The following is an 18,027-nucleotide window of genomic DNA, read 5'->3' on the forward strand; positions in this document are numbered from 1 at the left end:
TGGTTATTTCCTGTATACTGCAGCAACCAAAAGTCTCTAAGAAAGTACTTAAATGTCACTAGAAATGACTTCTCGTGTTAGTGTTAGTTGCTCAGTCATTGTGACCCCATGGACTATAGCCTGCCAGTCTCCTCTGTCCTTGGGATTCTCCAGGCAAGATTACTGGAGTGGGTTGCCATTTCTTAGTGAGTCTCATAAAAAAGCAATTTTCACTTCTGTTCAAGGAACAGTTCTGTCTATGACTGTGAATTTGGAAATGATTGTGAAGTGGACAGAAGAGTATGATTTACCAAAGTCAAATAGCTTTATTTTCATTGGCTTAATCTTTATTTTTTTAATGAAGTCTCTCTCTCGCTAATGAAATAATTGACTCTAATATTAATAAATTAGACAACTAGTTTAGAAAACTAGAAGCAAATGGTTACTTTTTTTTTTTTCCATTTAAATTGTGTCACAGGAAAGGGAAAAGAATCTCTCTGGTTTACAAAATAAATTGCTCCTTGATTCCCTGGAAAACATGAAGCTAGAAATAGGCAGTGTCAGGGGCAGCCAGGATTGGTGTGTCACAGAAACACAAAAATCCTGGCTTATATTTCTAGTTACAGCATTGACTTATCTCCCAAGAGTCTCACCCTGCCTGACTCCCTGTCTCAATAGAATCAGGTTATTTCCACTTGTTCAGATGTAGTGGTTTAAGCTTAAGTCCTGGAAGCACCAAAACAGGAACCATGGCAACCTTGAGCAATGACAAGATTAACATGTCTCAAACAAAAATGGAGCTCCTTCTTTCAGCTTTTAGCCCCTAGAGGAAATATTTACATCTTGGATTTCCACCCTCTGAATGCAAATATCGTCCAGTTATTTACAGGGTGTAACGCATTTCTTTCCCATTGTTATTTCAACCAAAATAGGTTGTGGAATAGGAAAACACACAATTGCACGAGCAAGAGCAAGGAGGCAGAAAGGAGTGTGGTGTATTTCCCAAAGGATGAACACTGCAGGCCACACTTAGAGGTTGCATAGAGTTTGTCGTGAAGAGTGATAGAACTTGAGGTTGGAAAAGCAGATGGCAGAGATTATTCATACAAAGAGCCTTTGATATCAGCCTGATAATGGCTATAAAATTAGCCAAAGTTTATGCAACACACTAAGTGTAGCAATCATAGTGCTTAGACTTCACATGGGTTATTTCATTCATAGTTCACAAGCAGGGCTGTGAATCAGTAAATATGTACCGTTACCATGAGAACAATTGTTGTTGTTGTGTAGTCTCTAAGTCGTGTCCAGCTCTTTTGCAACCCCATGGACTGTAGCCCACCAGGCTCCTCTGTCCATGGGATTTCCCAGGCAAGAATATTGGAGCAGATTGTCATTGCCTTTTCCAGGGGATCTTCCTGACCCAGGGATCGAACTCCTGCCTGGCAGGTGGATTCTTTACCACAGAGCCGCCTGGGAGGCCCGTGAGAACTATTACCAGCCCCTTTTCACAGAATCTGGAGAACTTAGAAAACTTACCCAAGGTCACATAGCTGGTGAGTGGCAAAACTCGAAAGGGGAATCCGGGATTCTGACTCCATAGCTGGGAGTTTGGGTTTTATGCTATTCTGGAAATTGTTTTCCTAAGTTTTTGTTTTTGTTAAAATTGTGTGTGTAGGACAAGAATCAAACAGTTCTACAAAGCTTATAATGAAAAACAATAATCTTTTCCTTGTTTCCACCATTAATTTTTTTCCTCCCAGAGACAAGCCTTTTAGCTTTCTGTTTTTGGTTTTTATTTTTAATGTATTTATCTTTTTTGTTGTTGTTTTTTTTTGTTTCCACACCAATCCAGTGAGTTTGATAAAATGTATTGATTTCCCCCGGCAGGATGGGCAGGGGTGTTGAGGAAAGGAATTCAGGAGATGCCTAATTAAGCAATGCAGAGCCCTCTACCAACCCGCTATCTTTCACTTTGTCCTTCCTCTTGCGCCTCCCAGTCCCCAACCTGCTTGTGAGCTAAAGAGTCCTCCTATTTCAAGCAATCCAGTGTATCAATCATACTGTCTTGAGGTTGCCCTTGAGGGAGGTCCCAACCTCTATTCACAGTGATTTATCCAAGTATTGCTTCCAAATAAGTATCAGTCAGTTCAGTTCAGTCGCTCAGTCGTGTCCAGCTCTTTGCGACCCCATGGACTGCAGCATGCCAGGCTTCCCTGTCTATCACCAACTCCCAGAGCTTGCTCAAATTCACGTCCAAGTTGGTGATATCATCCAACCATCTCATCCTCTGTTGTCCCGTTCTCCTCCTGCCTTCAATCTTTTCCAGCATCAGAGTCTTAGTATCCTCTATAAGACACGTTAGGCAAATAAAATGTGTTACATTTTGTGACAGTGATAGTAACCCTGAAGGAGACATTGTTATTATTCCCATTTTGCAGATCAATCATGAGGCACAATCAAGCTAAGCCAGTTGTCCACATGTTTATGTTTTATAAGTAGCATGCCCAGATTGCAACTATGTTCTATCTGACTCTAAAGTCCATTGGTTTGTGTGTGTGTGTGTTTGTAAACTTTACAATATTGTATTTTTTAATGTATTTATCTTTAACTCTTTAAATAACCTTACTGGGATGCTATGGAAATAAATACCGTTACTTGATTTTTCAGTGTTGCTTATTATCCGTGTTTCTATTTATTATACAAGATAAGGGTTTAGCTTTTTCCCCACTTCTTGGCCTGCACTGCAAATATAAATCCTCTAAACAAGTATGTCATTTGGTTAAACAATGTTTAATATTTACATTATTTTAACTAGGTAAATACTGTTTATAATTGAATCGAGTAGTTCTCAGTGACATGATTACTTTTACTTTCTTCAATAACCTTTTGGTTTTCCTGGATTTGATAATTTCTTGGTTTGTTTTTTATTTTATTGCTTAGTTTTCTGTCTCCAAATTGTTCCAAGAGGTGTAACTCTCCTTTTAATATGTTCAAACATGCCAAGCGCCCAAACAATTTCTTTTTTTTTTTAATTAAAAAAATATTTTTGCCATGCTGGGTCTTCACTGCATCTAGTGGGCTTCTGTTGCAGAGCATAGGCTCTAGAGTGCTAAGGCTCAGTCGTTGCTGTGTGAGGGCTTAGTTGTCCCATGGTTGCAAAGAGTTGGCCCCGACTAAGCACACACACACATATGTGGGACCTTAGTTTCCAGACCAGGGATCAAACCTGTATCCCCTGTATTGGAAGGCAGATTCTTAAACACTGGACCACCAGGGAAGTCCCACCAATCAATTTATTCTTGGAGACATTTCTCCCAGAACCCTTTGATCTTATTCAGTTTGGACTGACTACTCTCTCTGTGTTCTGAGATCTCCCCTCACCATGTCCCTGAGTATTCTTTTCCCCTCTCTCTTTCCTTACATCCCTTTGTCATGCAAGTGTATGTTCCTCGGTTCTTTGTCTCGTCACAACAAAGATTTGGAGCGATGCCTTGATTCCTGAATTTCATTTCCTCCTCTTTCTTTCTTTACTCCTTTATTTGGAAGGAATATATCCTTCACTCTTTGCTGAGAAAAAAATGGTTGGGAAGTGAATTTTTGGAGAGCTTTAATTTCTGAAAATATCCTTGCACCCTTAAGTTTGCAAGGTTTGGTTGGGATTAGAATACCAGGTTAAAATATTATTTTCCTGTTAGAGTTTTGAAGGCATTGTTCCATTGGTCTCTGCTGATGCTGTTGAGAAGTCTGAAGTCAGCCTGATTTTTGATCATGTGTATGTAATCTGTCCCTCCTTCTCACCCAGGCTTTACTCCCTGTTTTCTTCAATTTCATGATGAGGTAGCTTCATGTAGATATGGATTTAACCCCTGAGCTGAACTGGGTAAACCTTTTCAATCTGGAAACTCATGACCTTTAATGCTTGGAAACTTTTCTGAATTGTTTCTTTGATATTTTCCCCTCCTCCATTTTCTCTGTTCTCTCTTTCTGAAAACCTCATTTAGGTATCAGTTCTCCCAAACTGATCTCTCTGTCTCTTTTTCCCTTATCTGTTTTCCATCTTTCTGTCATTTTGTTTTACTTTCTTAGAGATTTCCTTATCTTTATCTTATAATCCTCTTACCAAGTTTTTCATTTGTGTTATAATGTTTGTAATTTCTAAGAGCTTCTTTTTGATCTCTGAAGTCATTTTTTCTCCAGTAGCTTCTTTCTTGTTTCATGATAGACTTGTCTTCTGTTATCTCCCCAAAGATATCCCTGGTAGTTTTTCAGTTTTTTCCTTCTGCCTGAATTATCTTTGTTTCCACAAATGACTTTGCTCAGATGTCTACTGATTCTTGGTTGACTGTTCTTTCTTTAGCATGGGACATTTAGAAAAGGGGACTAAGAGGCCTCTCCCATAAGTGGGCCTTGTTGATGGTGGGCTTTGGTATTGGGCCCATCTGGATGGAAAGTTGCTTCAGGGAATGTGAGGACTGAGTTTTCTGGGTCAATTTGTGTAGCCTAGCTTCCCTAGTCGCTCGGACGGTAAAGCGGCTGTCTGCAATGCAGGAGACCCGGGTTCGATCCCTGGGTTGGGGAGATCCCCTGGAGAAGGAAATGGCAGCCCACTCCAGTACTCTTGCCTGGAAAATCCCATGGACCGCAGAGCCTGGTAGGCTACCGTCCATGGGGTCGCAAAGAGTCAGACACAACTGAGGGACTTCACTTTCACTTTCACTTGCCTAGCCTATAGTGCCCAGTTGTTTCATCAAGCACTATTCTAGACATGATGTGAAGGTATTTTGTAGGTGTGAGTAACACCTACAGTCAGTTGACTTTAAAGGAGATTACTCTCAATCATGTGGATGGACCTCATCTAATCAGTTGAAGCCCTTAAGAGCAAAAAAACAGGTTTCCTAAGAAAAGTGATTCTTCCTCAAGACTGTAACAAAGAAATCCTGACTCACTTTCTGGCCTGTTGACCTGCCCTATAGATGTTGGATTTTCTGGTCCCCATAATTGCATGAGCCAATCCCTTAATATAAATGTCTTCATGCAAATATACCTATATCCTGTTGATTCTCTGCTTCCCTGGAGATCCTTGTCTGGCACAGGGAGCTCTTGTTGTCTGTATATTTAGACTTTTCCTCCTAGCTTAGTCAGATTTATTTAAAAAAAATTTTTTTTTTTTTTAATTTATTTGGCTGCACTGCTTCTTAGTTGCAGCCCTCTTGATCTTCAGTCTTCATTGTGGCATAGGGGATCTAGTTCTCTGACCAGGGATCAAACCCAGGACTCCTGCAGTGGGATCAGGGAGTCTTAGCCACTAGACCACCAGGGAGGTCCTCAGATTTCTTTAATTAAAAAAAAAAAAAAGCCTCTTGTGGTCTCTTGACTAAAAACGACAGCCTGGCTACCTGTGAGGTAAGAAGGCTGCAGAGTTTTTCTTATTCCCCTAAAATAACTTTGTAGTACCCCCAAACTTAACTATGCCTGTGTGTGCTTAGTCGCTCAGTCATGTCAACTCTTGCGACCCCATAGACTGTAGCCTGCCAGGCTTCATGGGATTCTCCAGGCAAGAATACTGGAGTGGGTTGTCATTTCTTTCTCCAGGGAGACTATGCCTAGTAACTCCCAAATCAGAATCCCTCTGATTTACTCCCTCCAGAGAATAAAAACCCTTTTCCTAAAAAGATGTGACCTTCCAATGGAGAGAGAGGACATCACCTCCTGAACCTCTGAGGTCATTCTCTTCCAATGTTACATTTAGAATTTCTTGAATATCTATTTCAAATATCTTTAAACAAGCTATAATTTAAGGACTTCCCTGGTGGTCCAGTGGGTAAGAATTTGAATGCCAGTGCAGGCAATACAGGTTTGATCCTGGATCAGGGAAGATTCCGGACAACTAAGTCCATGTGCCCCAGCTACTAGAGAGTAGCCTCCTCTGGCCGCAACTAGGGAGACCCTGCACGCAGGAACAAAGACCCAGCACAGCACGAAATAAATTAACTAATTACTTTAACAAGTTTGATGACTTTTGGCAAATACATTTTAGTTGCTCTGAGGAAACACACTTTCTCCTCATTCTCAACACTTAGACCATTATAAAAACAGAAGCCAGGAACTGCCCCTCCAATTTCTTCCATGCTTCTTCTTCCTTATTCCTTCTCATAATTCCATGGATTCTTTCAGTCATCCTCTCCCAGGTACATGGACTCCTCTTTCTTTCTTGTAGTCAATTGGTCAACAAATTCCTTTCTCTTTTTTCAAAGGTTTGGCTCTTTTCATTCTCCTTGCCACAACCACATTTTAGACCTTTAACTTTCTCCCTTTGGGATTTTTGTGGGGCCCTCCTAACTTCGTGACTTAAGTTTCTGCCCATCTAGTTTGTCCTGCATTTTAAAGATGATCTGAGCTTCCTTAAAATACTGTTTTTACAATATTGCTCTCCTTGGCAAATACTCTCATGCTAACTTCTGGTTTAAGATGATGAGTTAAGGGCATTTTACTTCAATCACTTTCCCCAGCCCCAAAACTGACAGTAAAAGGTTAAAAATAAATAAATTTAAAAGATAGGCATATGTCTACGAAGACAAACATCATCAACATTTTAAAAACCGTTAAGCAGATGGATGAGTCATAACTGACTCAGGAAATTCATGAGAACTGAACCTGAAACCAGCAGTGAAGGAAGTCTAGAAGTGACCTGACTTACGGCATAATATCTCTGAAATGCCTAGGGACTGGAATCACAGCACCCTGGGCTTTGACAATGAACATGCAGCTGAAAAATGAGCCAGTTGCTTTCAAGTCCGCATAAGAAGCCGCTAGAACCTCAGATCCTCTCCCCAACTCTCCCCTCTATACCCATCCCAGCAGCCTTTCAATCTTGCCAGAACACTGAAAGGCTTTGTTCCCCTCTCTTTTCTACACAACAGCATCAAAACATAGGATGTGTTCCCATCTTAGAACATGGCTTCTGGTAATACATGTAGTATCTTTCACCAGAGCTTGGCGAGGGTTTTAGGAATATCAGGAAGAATGCTTCAAGGGAACAACTCATTAGGACAGAGCAGGACCCTGGTCAACTCCGGCCTGGAAGAGAAGTTCTGTAGACAAGCCATTGTACATAAACTGGCACTGGCTTAACCTTCATGTGGGCACGAGCTGCTTCTAAGGTTCACAGTCGGGCGAGTGGAGTGAGTGGACCAAATGGCCAAGGGTGCATGTGGAGTTGGTTCTTTGGGGGCCAGAACGCCGATCTGTCAGGAGCCACATGACACCTCGAGCTACTTTAGCACCTGGAGTTGATTGTCATAACGCCCTGTTAACAGGAGTCATCTGGCTGCCAGTGCAGGAGACCCTGGTTTGATCCCCGGTCTGGGAAGATCCCATGTGCCACAGAACAACTAAGCCTGGGCTCCTAGAGCCTGTGCTCTGTAACAAGAGAAGCCACTACAATAAGAAGCCCGTGCACCACACCTAGAGAGTGGCCCCCGCTCGCCACAACTAGAGAAAGCCCACATGCAACAGTGAAGACCCGGTGCGGCCAAAAATAGAGAAATAGTTAAAAACAAAAACAAAAACAGGAGCCACACTCAGGTGACTAATCTCTAAGGCTCTTCTTGGGCTTCCATTGCAACCTTCCTTTTTGGCTCTTGCATCCAGACTTGGCCTTTCTCGGTGAACATGGCTTCCTGGTCTGTTACGTTTTGCCTTCCCAGCTTTTGTTTCCTAAGCGTGCCCACTGTCCATCCCAAAGTAACCGTGACTTGCCTCCTTTCTCCTTGCCCCTCTTCGTCTTTTTTTTTTTTTTTTTTTTTTGACGCATGGGCCATGACAGAAGTCTGCCAAGGTGAAGGGGAGTTGAGGAGGGACTCACTCTTTGCAGCCAAGTAGGTAGAGCTTGAGGGAAACTGGGAAGATGTCCATTAACCCAATGTAGTAAAAAGGAAATGTGACAGATTTTAAAACATTGCCAAGCAGTGTAAGCATCCAGGCAAAGTCTGATAACTAAATTTGTAGTGGGCTCTAATGAGATGGTTCTTAATTTATCATGTGGGGAAAAGACTGGAGGAAGCAGACAAAATGATCCAGAAAATCCCTTGTATATACAAACGTGAAAAAAAAAAGTCACCAAAATGTTAATGTTATCCCAGAAATGAGATTTCAGGTATTTTTCTTTCTCCTTTATACTTTTATGTATGGTTTAATTTTTTAATAGGCAATTATTGTATATAATGAGGAAAAGCTATTTCTGTTGAGAGACAGGAAAGAAGACTCTATTAAAAGAGGAAGAGGGGGAAGAGTGACTCAAGACTTGGATTAGACACAATGATTTAAGGCATCAAAGACGAAAAAAAAAATGAAAATGGGGTGAAGGTAGCACTGTACACTGAATATGCAATGAAATATCAGCAAAGAGAGCTGATAGACTGAAAAATTTGAGAGACTGGCTGCCTCAGGCAGGACAGCCAGTAGGTAATAAAACATTTATGTAAACGTTAAAAAAGACTTATTTTTCATCCATCACTCAACTTTTGGGCCTGACACCTTTGTGCAGTGCACGACCTCCACAAAAAAGTCTTGATCCATCACCCTGGCTGGGGACATGACTGTAATAAAACTGGAATTCTGTGCACAAGGAAGAAGGGAAGAGATACCAGCTAGGTAATTAAGAATTTGCCTTATCTTCAGCACTGGAGTTGCTCGTCTCACTCCTGACCTGTACAAGGACAAAGGAAGGAGCTTAAAGGTCTACATTGTTCCAGCAATAAATGACTACCGAGTAGGACTATTTTCCTGCACAACTCTAGGTGCTAGGTTCTGGGAGAAACAACTGCTCATCCCTAGCAGAACTGAAATGGTGCAATTACACAATGCCTAGCAAAGCGCAAATATTTGTTCGAAAATGAATGAATACAGCAACTCTAATGCTACCATTATATAAAACAAGGCAAAAGTATAATAAGAAGAACTCCTTATTTTCCCCCTTTTTCTTTTAAAAAATAATTTTACATCCTTATCAAAATCTATCCTTTGCCAGAGTCTAGAGCAGCCGTGTTAGCAGACCTTTCTGCAAAGATGAACATGTCCTGAGTCTGCACTGTCCAGTATGGCCGCCAATCACCATATACGGCTGAGTATGTCAGAGGTGGTTACTGCAACTGAGAAGCTGAATTTTAAATTTAATTTATAATGAATTAAAATTCAAATAGTCACATCTAGTGGATACTACTACTGAAACAGAGAGTTTTAAAGAGCCTGAGTAGATATCATGAATTCTGTGGATTAGTAAAGGTAAGTATCTGTTGTTAACCCATTTCCTTCACTTCAGTTGATATTGGGTTAAATTGAGATTACCCTAAATCTTTTTCCTCTGATAGTCTCACCATCTGTATGTTTTTGCTTTTCAAACGAAGTTGGTTTATCAAAGCTTTTCACACTTAGAATTATTTACAGGTGCCAAAAGTAGGTACCACAGATCTGATAAGAAACATGGATTTGATTTATGCATTTTTTGCTTGTTTGAAGTTAACAATAGTTTTTATATGATTACATCAGATTCCACAAACAGACTGTTAGTCCTTGTGTGGTAAAGATTATTTTCCACTTGTAATAAACATACACTCTGCTTTCTCCATCAAGAGTGGTATGTTCCTCCTGAGTGATCCTTGCTTTCTGCCTTGCACATTAGGCATTTAACCACTTACTACCCCGTAATATTTTCCAAATCCCTATTTCGCATTGCTGTCTAAATCTTGTTTGTTTTTTTCCTTTTAAATGTATGGATACCTCCTCTCCCAGACTTGAGACCTAAAGGCAAGGTACAAGGGTAAGATATAGTTCATGTTTTGGATGAAAGAACCCTGGACTTGGAATCAGGTTATGGACATTTGGACAATCATTTTGAGCCTAAGATTTGTCATTGGTAAAATGGGAATGATAATATTCATTTCAGCGAACTCTTGTGGGCCTCAACTAGTGTGTGTAAAGCTCTTGCCAAATGCTAAAGAACTCAGTCACTGCTGGATATTCTGTTTCATTGTGTCCTTCACCACAAGACCATAGTAAAAGGTAATGGAACAGTCACTGAATGACACAATGAATGGATATAGAAAACAGATATGGTTTTCAATAATTTTGAAAATTCAGATTTTAAAAAAATGTATTTATTTATTATTTGTGTTATTTATTTTGGGCTGCTCTGGGTGCCCTGGCTGGGGCACTAAGATCCTACATGCCACAGGGCATGGCCAAAACTTTAAAAATTAGTAAATAAATAAATAAAATGAAAATTGAACTTCATTTTCTAACCTCCAGTGTACCTTGCTCCCCTTATTTCTTATTTAATTACCACTTGGCCTGGGGGAGGGAAAATATACCTTACCAAAGAAAATATTGGTCATATATTCCAAATTAAACTTTCAGATTTAGCCATTTTGAATTATTTTGCATAAATCATTTATATAATTTGCACAATTATATAAGAATAATATTCATAGGCTTGGAGCAGTCCCCTTTGTAATACATGCAATTAATAAATCCTTAATAAAATAAATAGTAAAATTAAAAAGTATTTCTCACTGGGAGTCAGTCTCTTTTGGTATAGCCATTGTCAACGCAATTATGTATTACATAAAATTTTCTAATGAGTTTTCACTCCTAGAGTTACATGTACCACAAATAGAATGGAATTAGACCCCCCCCCAAAAAAATGGAATTAAAAATCATGAAAACCTATGCAATATGAAGTATTCCACTATTCTTTTCTCTAACAAGCCAAGTAGAGATTTATCTCTTATTTTTAAAGCTTTTTCTTATCAGGGCTTAAAATACCTTGAGACTAAATCACACCTTTATATAAAGCTATTTACTTTGACACAGTCTGTGTCCTTGGACTTAAAAATACACACACCTGGATGTAGATTTTCACCTGTTCCTCGCTGTTGTTGTTTAGTCACTCAGTCATGTCCGACTCTTTGTGACCCCATGGACTGTAGCCCGCCAGGCTCCTCTGTCCATGGGGATTCTCCAGGCAAGAATACTGGCATCGGTTGCCATTTCCTTCTCTAGGGAATCTTCCCAACCCAGGGATTGAACCTGTGTCTCCTGAATTGCAGGCAGATTCTCTATCATCTGAGCCACCAGGGAAGCCCCTGGTCCTCATTAAGTGATTGTAATTTCTACCTTGACTCTATAAGCACTCTCCCACATCCCTTGCCTCATTTTGACCATCTCTCAGACACCAGCTTCAAAATTGGGAAAGTAAGCGAGTGAGTGAGTGAGTGAGAGAGAGTGAAAGTCACTCAGTCGTGTCTGACTCTTTGTGACCCCATGGACTATACAGTCCATGAAATTCTCCAGGCCAGAATACTGGAGTGGGTAGCCTTTCCCTTCTCCAGAAGATCTTCCCAACCCAGGGATTGAACCCAGGTCTCCCACATTGCAGGTGGATTCTTTACCAGCTGAGCCACAAGAAAAGTCCTCAACTGGGAAAGGAGTATGTCAAAGCTGTACATTGTCACTCTGCTTATTTAACTTATATGCAGAGTACATCATGTAAAATGCCAAGCTGGATGAAGCACAAGCTGGAATCAAGATTGCCAGGAGAAATATCAACAACCTCAGATATGCAGATGATGCCACCTTTATGACAGAAAGCAAAGAGGAACTAAAGAGCCTCTTGATGAAGGTGAAAGAGGAGAGTGAAATTGCTGGCTTAAAACTCAACATTCGAAAAACTAAGATCATGGCGTCTGCTTCCATCACTTCATGACAAATAGATGGGGAAACAATGGAAACAGTGACAGACTTTATTTTCTTGGGCTCCAAAATCACTGCAGTTGGTGACTGCAGCCATGAAATTAAAAGACATTCCTTGGAAGAAAAGTTGTTACAAACCTAGACAACATATTAAAAAACAGAGAAATTACTTTGCCAACAAAGGTCCATCTAGTCGAATCTGTGGTTTTTCCAGTAGTCGTGTATGAATGTGAGAATTGGACCATAAAGAAAGCTGAGCACCAAAGAACTGATGCTTTTGAACTGTGGTGTTGGAGAAGACTCTTGAGAGTCCCTTAGACTGCAAGGAGATCCAACCAGTCCATCCTAAAGGAAATCAATCCTGTATATTCATTGGAAGAACTGATGTTAAACTGAAGCTCCAATACTTTGGCCACCTGATGCAAAGAGCCGAATCATTGGAAAAGACCCTGATGCCTGGAAGGATTGAAGGCAGGAGGAGAAGGGATGACAGAGGGCAAGATAGTTGGATGGTATCACCAACTCGATGGACATGAGTTTAAGCAAGCTCCCGGAGATGGTGAAGGACAGGGAAGCCTGGAGTGTTGCAGTCCATGGAGTGGCAAAGAGCTGGACATGACAGTGACCGAACAACAACAACAGACACCAGGAGCAAAAATGTCAGAAGGAAAATGATTTTTATTCAGCTTAAGTTTTCTTGTGCTGAGGATCAAAGAAGAGGCTGTTCCCATGTAGGGGCAGGAACCCGTCATCTGTGTTTGTGGTCTAAGAGTGGAGAGTGGGGACTTCTTTTCTACCCTTGAGAGAAGCAGAACACTTCTTTTCATTGTTGCCGTCGCTGTTAGGATTTCTATGGTACCTCCTCCTCAGTGCCCAGAAGGGAGCCATTGACCCCCGAGAGTGATGATGTTCCTTTTGGTTAATGTCTCTGAACTCTGAAAGATTCACCTCTCCTGTAACAACACCTAGACAGCACCCTGTGTCTTTCAGTGAAGGAATCCAACATGTGCCTCGATAGCGTAAAGATTATTTTAAACTAAAAGCATCTAAACAAATAGCAGCCACAGAAAGCAACCTTCCCTAAGCTTCTTTTCGGGACTTAGCCAGCACTCTTGAAAAATACAGCTGTCATCAATTCCCTGTCCAGGAGACTCACAGCCGGAAAGGAGACTAATCATTATCACGGGGATGAGTAACTGCTTAACAAACTTTATCTGAAACTGTCAGGCCTTCCCTTTGTTCTTCCACAGAACCTCTTTCTCTTCCCTCCCTCTCGCATTTAGTTCATATGTACACCCCTATCTCTCCCTGCTTTGGGAGTCATTTCATTTAAAACCTCCACTGAATGTAAGTAAGCTTTGTGTTTTCTCCTGACAAGCTGAACTCAAGTTGGAAGAAGTTTTTCCTCCAAATAACATCATCTCAACATAATACTTACAACAACCCTATTGTATTCCCGTTTTCCAGGTGAGAGAAACTGAGCCTTAGGGAGGTTAAGAAAGTTTCCAAGGTCACACAGAAATTAAACAGCAGAGGTGGGCTTTAAATGCTGATGACTTGAGAAAAAGAAAAACACAGCCAATTTTCTCTGTTTCTGAGCTGGACAAGTTGGAGGCAGCAGCTTGGTCCACGACAACTCGATGAAAGGTTTCAGAGTAAGCCCATGTGACAAGTAAGAACTAACCAAACACTGTGTTGTGTTAGTACCTGGGGTTGAACTGCAAGGTGAGAAGGAAGAGGGGAGAAAGATGCCACATGCAAGCACAATTGTGCACAAACTTAGAGGCCCAGAGGTCTCCCTGAGAGATGGTTCTGGGACCAGTATTTCTCAACCTCATCTAATCATGGCACCCAAAACAAAGGAGGTCCTTGGGCATGAACCACTGGAGGTGCCGTAGAGTGACCCCTGTGTCTCATTAGTAACTCATTAGTAATCCCCCTCCCTCAGCTTCTCCCCCAGGAAAACGCGTTAGAATGGACCTGAGTGAGGAAGACATTTTTTAAAGGCTAACCCTTAATCCACTCACATTTCTTGAGCAATAATAACCATTGCTACTAAGAAAACTCTACCACTTTATTACTAGCAATGTGTTTGTGACACACATTTCACAACTGATCCTGACACCCAGGATCATGTTGAATTGACCAAAAACTCTGTTCAGGTGTTCCTGTAACATTTTATGGAAAAGTCCAAATGAACTTTTGGGCCAACCCAATAGAAAACCGAGAGTTTGGTTTAACTGGGAAAGTGCCCCTTTGTAGTAGGGTTAATCCAGTACTCCAAAAGATGACGAGTAGCCCCCTAAGGAGGCAGTTGCGTCTCTTCTCTCCGTGGTCTGAGCTCTCTGGGGATCCTTTCCCAGGTCTTGTTCTTTCCACCGTAATACATGAAGATGAAGACCGGCAAAAAGAGGCAACCCTGGCATCGAGCTTTTGCCTGCTTCTCTAGTTTTGAATACGTGAGGAAAATTACAATCAACAAATCAGTGTTATCAAGCTACTGATGTATGACTATGAAACAAAGATCAGATTTCAACAATCAGGAGGGAAACGGGGAAAGTCTTAAATTGAGGAAGGGCTTTTGTAGACCTCGGGGCTGCCTCTGCAGAGGCAGTTAATCATCTGCCCGAACCATCAGATCCATTTCCACAACCTTTTCCTTAAGTTGTCTTTCCCCTACTGCCCCTACTCTCCTACAGGCAAAAGGATGGCAATGGGATCATTTCCTTTAGAAAGTAAACACTCATACAAAGCAAGTATACAGCTGTTACTAAAATGACATTCTTGGGGACTTCGCTGGTTGTCCAGTGGCTAAGACTCCCCGCTCCCAGTGCAGGAAGCCTGGGTTTGGTCCCTGCTAGGGGGAACTGGATCCCACATGCGGCAGCTAAGAGTTCACAGGCACAACTAAATATATAAATATATATTATATTTTAGCCAAATATATATATAATATATATATTTCAGCCAAATATATAAATAAATAATTTTTAAGTAAAATGATATCTTCTAGGGAAATTATGTTTAGGTATCACAATTAAAAGGTTGATATTTGGTATCATTTGTAGCTGACAGCATCTTCTTATGGATCAGTTTATCTGATCTACTATAGTTTCTCTTACATTGTCTCACAGAGCATGTGGAGTAAATTTCTTCTGAAAGAAGGAAAGTTCATTTCTACATCCTGGATGGGCTGAGGTGAAGGAAGAATAAATTCGCTGATTAAACTTTCACAAGTCAGTTTGCTGAGCAAAATATCTACTGTCCTTCAGAGCATTTTGTAGTCATATCTCTATCGACATGTCCAGAAATTGAACTCAAAATACCCCAAATTTGGGTGCTTTCCTAAAGTTCTTTGATATCCTTGAAAACTGAAATCGACTCCGCTGTTTCTCAGACTCATCTAGAATTCACTGTACCTGCAGGAGAGGCCCACACTGTTGGCCTTCTCAAGTTTCTCTTTGAAGAGACAAGAAACAATCCCTCCCTGAAGAGAAGTGAGAATGCCTCTGCCTCTCAAGTTAAAAGGAGATGGGAGGTGTGAGGCGAGGTCAGGGGGCACCAGGGCAAAGGCCGTGGCTGAACTTGAAGGCCAGCCAACAGATACGTGTCAATGTCAACTGTACTTGAAAGACAGAAATCCCAAACCCTAAGATCCTCACATTTCAGAGAAAATGAAGAGTTCCTTCTTTGTCTTCAACAAATCACTGTTTTCATAGCAGCATGAAACTTCTTTCTGACTAAACTTTTCTTGGCCGTGATCAGCCATGACTGAGTGAATAATTATCTAGTTAAACAGGGACTGCTGAAGACTTCCTTGGTGGTGAAGTGGTTGAGAATCCGCCTTGCAGTATGGAGGACATGGGTTCAATCCGTGGTCAGGGAAGAAAGATCCCACATGCCCCGGAGCAACCAAGCCTGCACACCTGCACACCACAGCTAGTCTGTAGGCACAAGGGAAGATTCCACACGGTGCAGTGAAGACCCTGGGTGCCACAACTAAGACCTGGCACAGCTAAATAAATAAATATTCAAAAAACCAAACCAGGGACTGGCCATCTACTCTGTGATTTTTTTTTTTTCAGGTGGCTTCATTCTAGAAAGGCTTCCTTGCGTTCCCGACAGAGGCCCATCATCACCTGTCTGAACTCTTGAAGTACTCAGAGCTCAGCTTTAAACTGCACTATGTCATGTGGAGATGATCAGGTCATGAGGTCAGTTTTTTTCTCTTAATTTCTTATCAGAGGATAATTGCTTTGCAGTACTGTGCTGATTTGCACCATACATCATCATGAATCAGCCACAGCTCCCCTCCCTTGTGAACCCTCCTCCCATCTTCCACCCCATTGCACCCCTCTAGGTTGTCACAGAGCACTCGGTTGAGCTCCCTGTGTCACACAGCAAATTCTCATGGCTATATACTTTACACATGGTCATGTATTTGTTTCCATGCTGCTCTCTCTATTCATCCCACCCTCTCCTTTCCCCATGAGGTCAGTTTTGTGGAGGAAGCTTGCTCTGTTGGCAGCATCATGGGAAGACAGTAGTGACGAGAAGACTAGGGAGATATAAAGTTCTTATAACAGAGAGGGTTGAGGGTCTAAACAAAGGCAGCAGTAGTAGATATGGAGAGAACTGAACCACCAATTTAACAGAAATGTAGGACCTAAAATGAACAGAACTTGATTACTGGTTGTACATGCAGACGTGAGGGAAAGGAAGGGGGTGACTTGGATGACAAGTGGATAGTAGGACCACACTGAGGCAGGAGGTGTAGAGAATATGAAAAGGACGAGGCCCTCAGAGGAGTTCAGTGTTGGATGTGCTCAGTTTGAGGTTCCGTGGGGGTAAGGATGGACACAGAAGGCAAGCTGGTGGGGTTAAGACTGAAGTTCAAAGACAGGTTAGGGGACTTCTCTGGAAGTCCAGAGGTTAAGACTTCACACTTCCAACACAGGGGGCACAGGTTTGATCCCTGGTCTGGGAACTAAGATCCCACATGCCGCATGGTGTAGCCAAAAATAAAATAAAAAGAAACAAGAATAGGACAGAAATTGGGGACTGGGGCTTGGCAGTGATCTGGAAATCTGTACTGCTCAGATTTCCCACCAAGAGAATGGGAACCTACGCTGGCGGACTGCCCTCTGCTCCTTCACCTTCAGGAGGGACAGTGTTCACACCCTCCACTCTCCCGGGATGGCTCCCAGCCACTAGTGACCAAGCCTGGCCATGGCCTGCAGGCTTCTCTAACATGGCTTCCTCGGGGCTGTACTGGGAGCTGAGGCTCTTCCTACCCAACCTCCTTCCTTCTTATTCTTTCATTGAAGTCCATCAGCACAAAGGCCTAAGGCTCTCCCTCTCTCCTTTAACCCTTACAACAACCTTCCAACAGATTTATTGCACATTTAATTCCATCTGAATGTGTGCTTCTTGGAGATCCTGCAGCAACCTAGGAGTCATCAATATATGTGCATGCTAAGTCACTTCAGTTGTGTCCAACTCTTTATGATCCCATATAGAGCCTGCTAAGCTCCTCTGTCCATGGAATTCTCCAGGCAAGAATACTGGAGTGGGTTGCCATTTCCTTCTCCAATATACAGGTAAGTAATTATTAAAAGAATGGGAGTGAATTAGACATATCTGGGAGAACCTACAGAATGAGGGGTAAAAAAAAATCATTGAAATGTTAAAATGAAGGAAAGGGTTACAGAGAATACTAACCTTTAGGTAGTGATAAGAGGGGCTCTGGGGCTAGGCTGCCTGGGTTTGAATAAGGCTAGGAAATAGCAGCCCACTCTAGTATTCTCGCCTGGGAAATCCCATGGACAGAGGAAACTAGCAGGCTACAGTCCATGGGGTCACAAAGAATAGGACATGACTTAGTGACTAAACAACAGTGACCACTTATTATTAGCATGACCCTCTAGGCAGATTGCTTAGCCCTTCTAAGCTCCTCTTTCCTTGTGTGTAAAAGGAGAGGGGGGATATTCATACTTGTTAAAGGTTTGTTGTAAAAGTAGTTAGAAAACTACCTTTATATATTGAGGTCTCTGTAGAAGTTGTTACCCTATATTGGAAAAGAATCTGAATAAAAATGAAAATATATATAACTTAATCACTATTCGTATGCCTGAAACTAACACAATATTGTAAATCAACTACACTCCAATAAAAGGTAAAAAAAAAAAAAAACTGGCTATTATCATCAGGCATAATGGATAAGGAGACCCTAGAGTACCCAGTAGCATCCAGGAAAAGAAGAGGAGGACCAGAATCTCGCACCACAAAGTCGGGGGAGCA

At 41.6% G+C, this 18,027-nt stretch overlaps 1 long non-coding RNA gene across 1 annotated transcript in view; it reads left to right on the forward strand.

Annotated features, from left to right (window-relative positions):
• The window catches only part of LOC113902199, a 37,777-nt gene that overhangs the window by 6,876 nt on the left and 12,874 nt on the right, over positions 1–18,027 (forward strand). The window contains exon 2 of the long non-coding RNA XR_003513707.1: positions 15,813–15,941. This is a non-coding gene — a long non-coding RNA (uncharacterized LOC113902199). The remainder of the gene's footprint in view (positions 1–15,812; positions 15,942–18,027) is intronic.

The sequence above is a fragment of the Bos indicus x Bos taurus genome, chromosome 12 (genome assembly GCF_003369695.1).
Source record: "Bos indicus x Bos taurus breed Angus x Brahman F1 hybrid chromosome 12, Bos_hybrid_MaternalHap_v2.0, whole genome shotgun sequence".
In the NCBI taxonomy this organism is placed as follows: domain Eukaryota; kingdom Metazoa; phylum Chordata; class Mammalia; order Artiodactyla; family Bovidae; genus Bos; species Bos indicus x Bos taurus.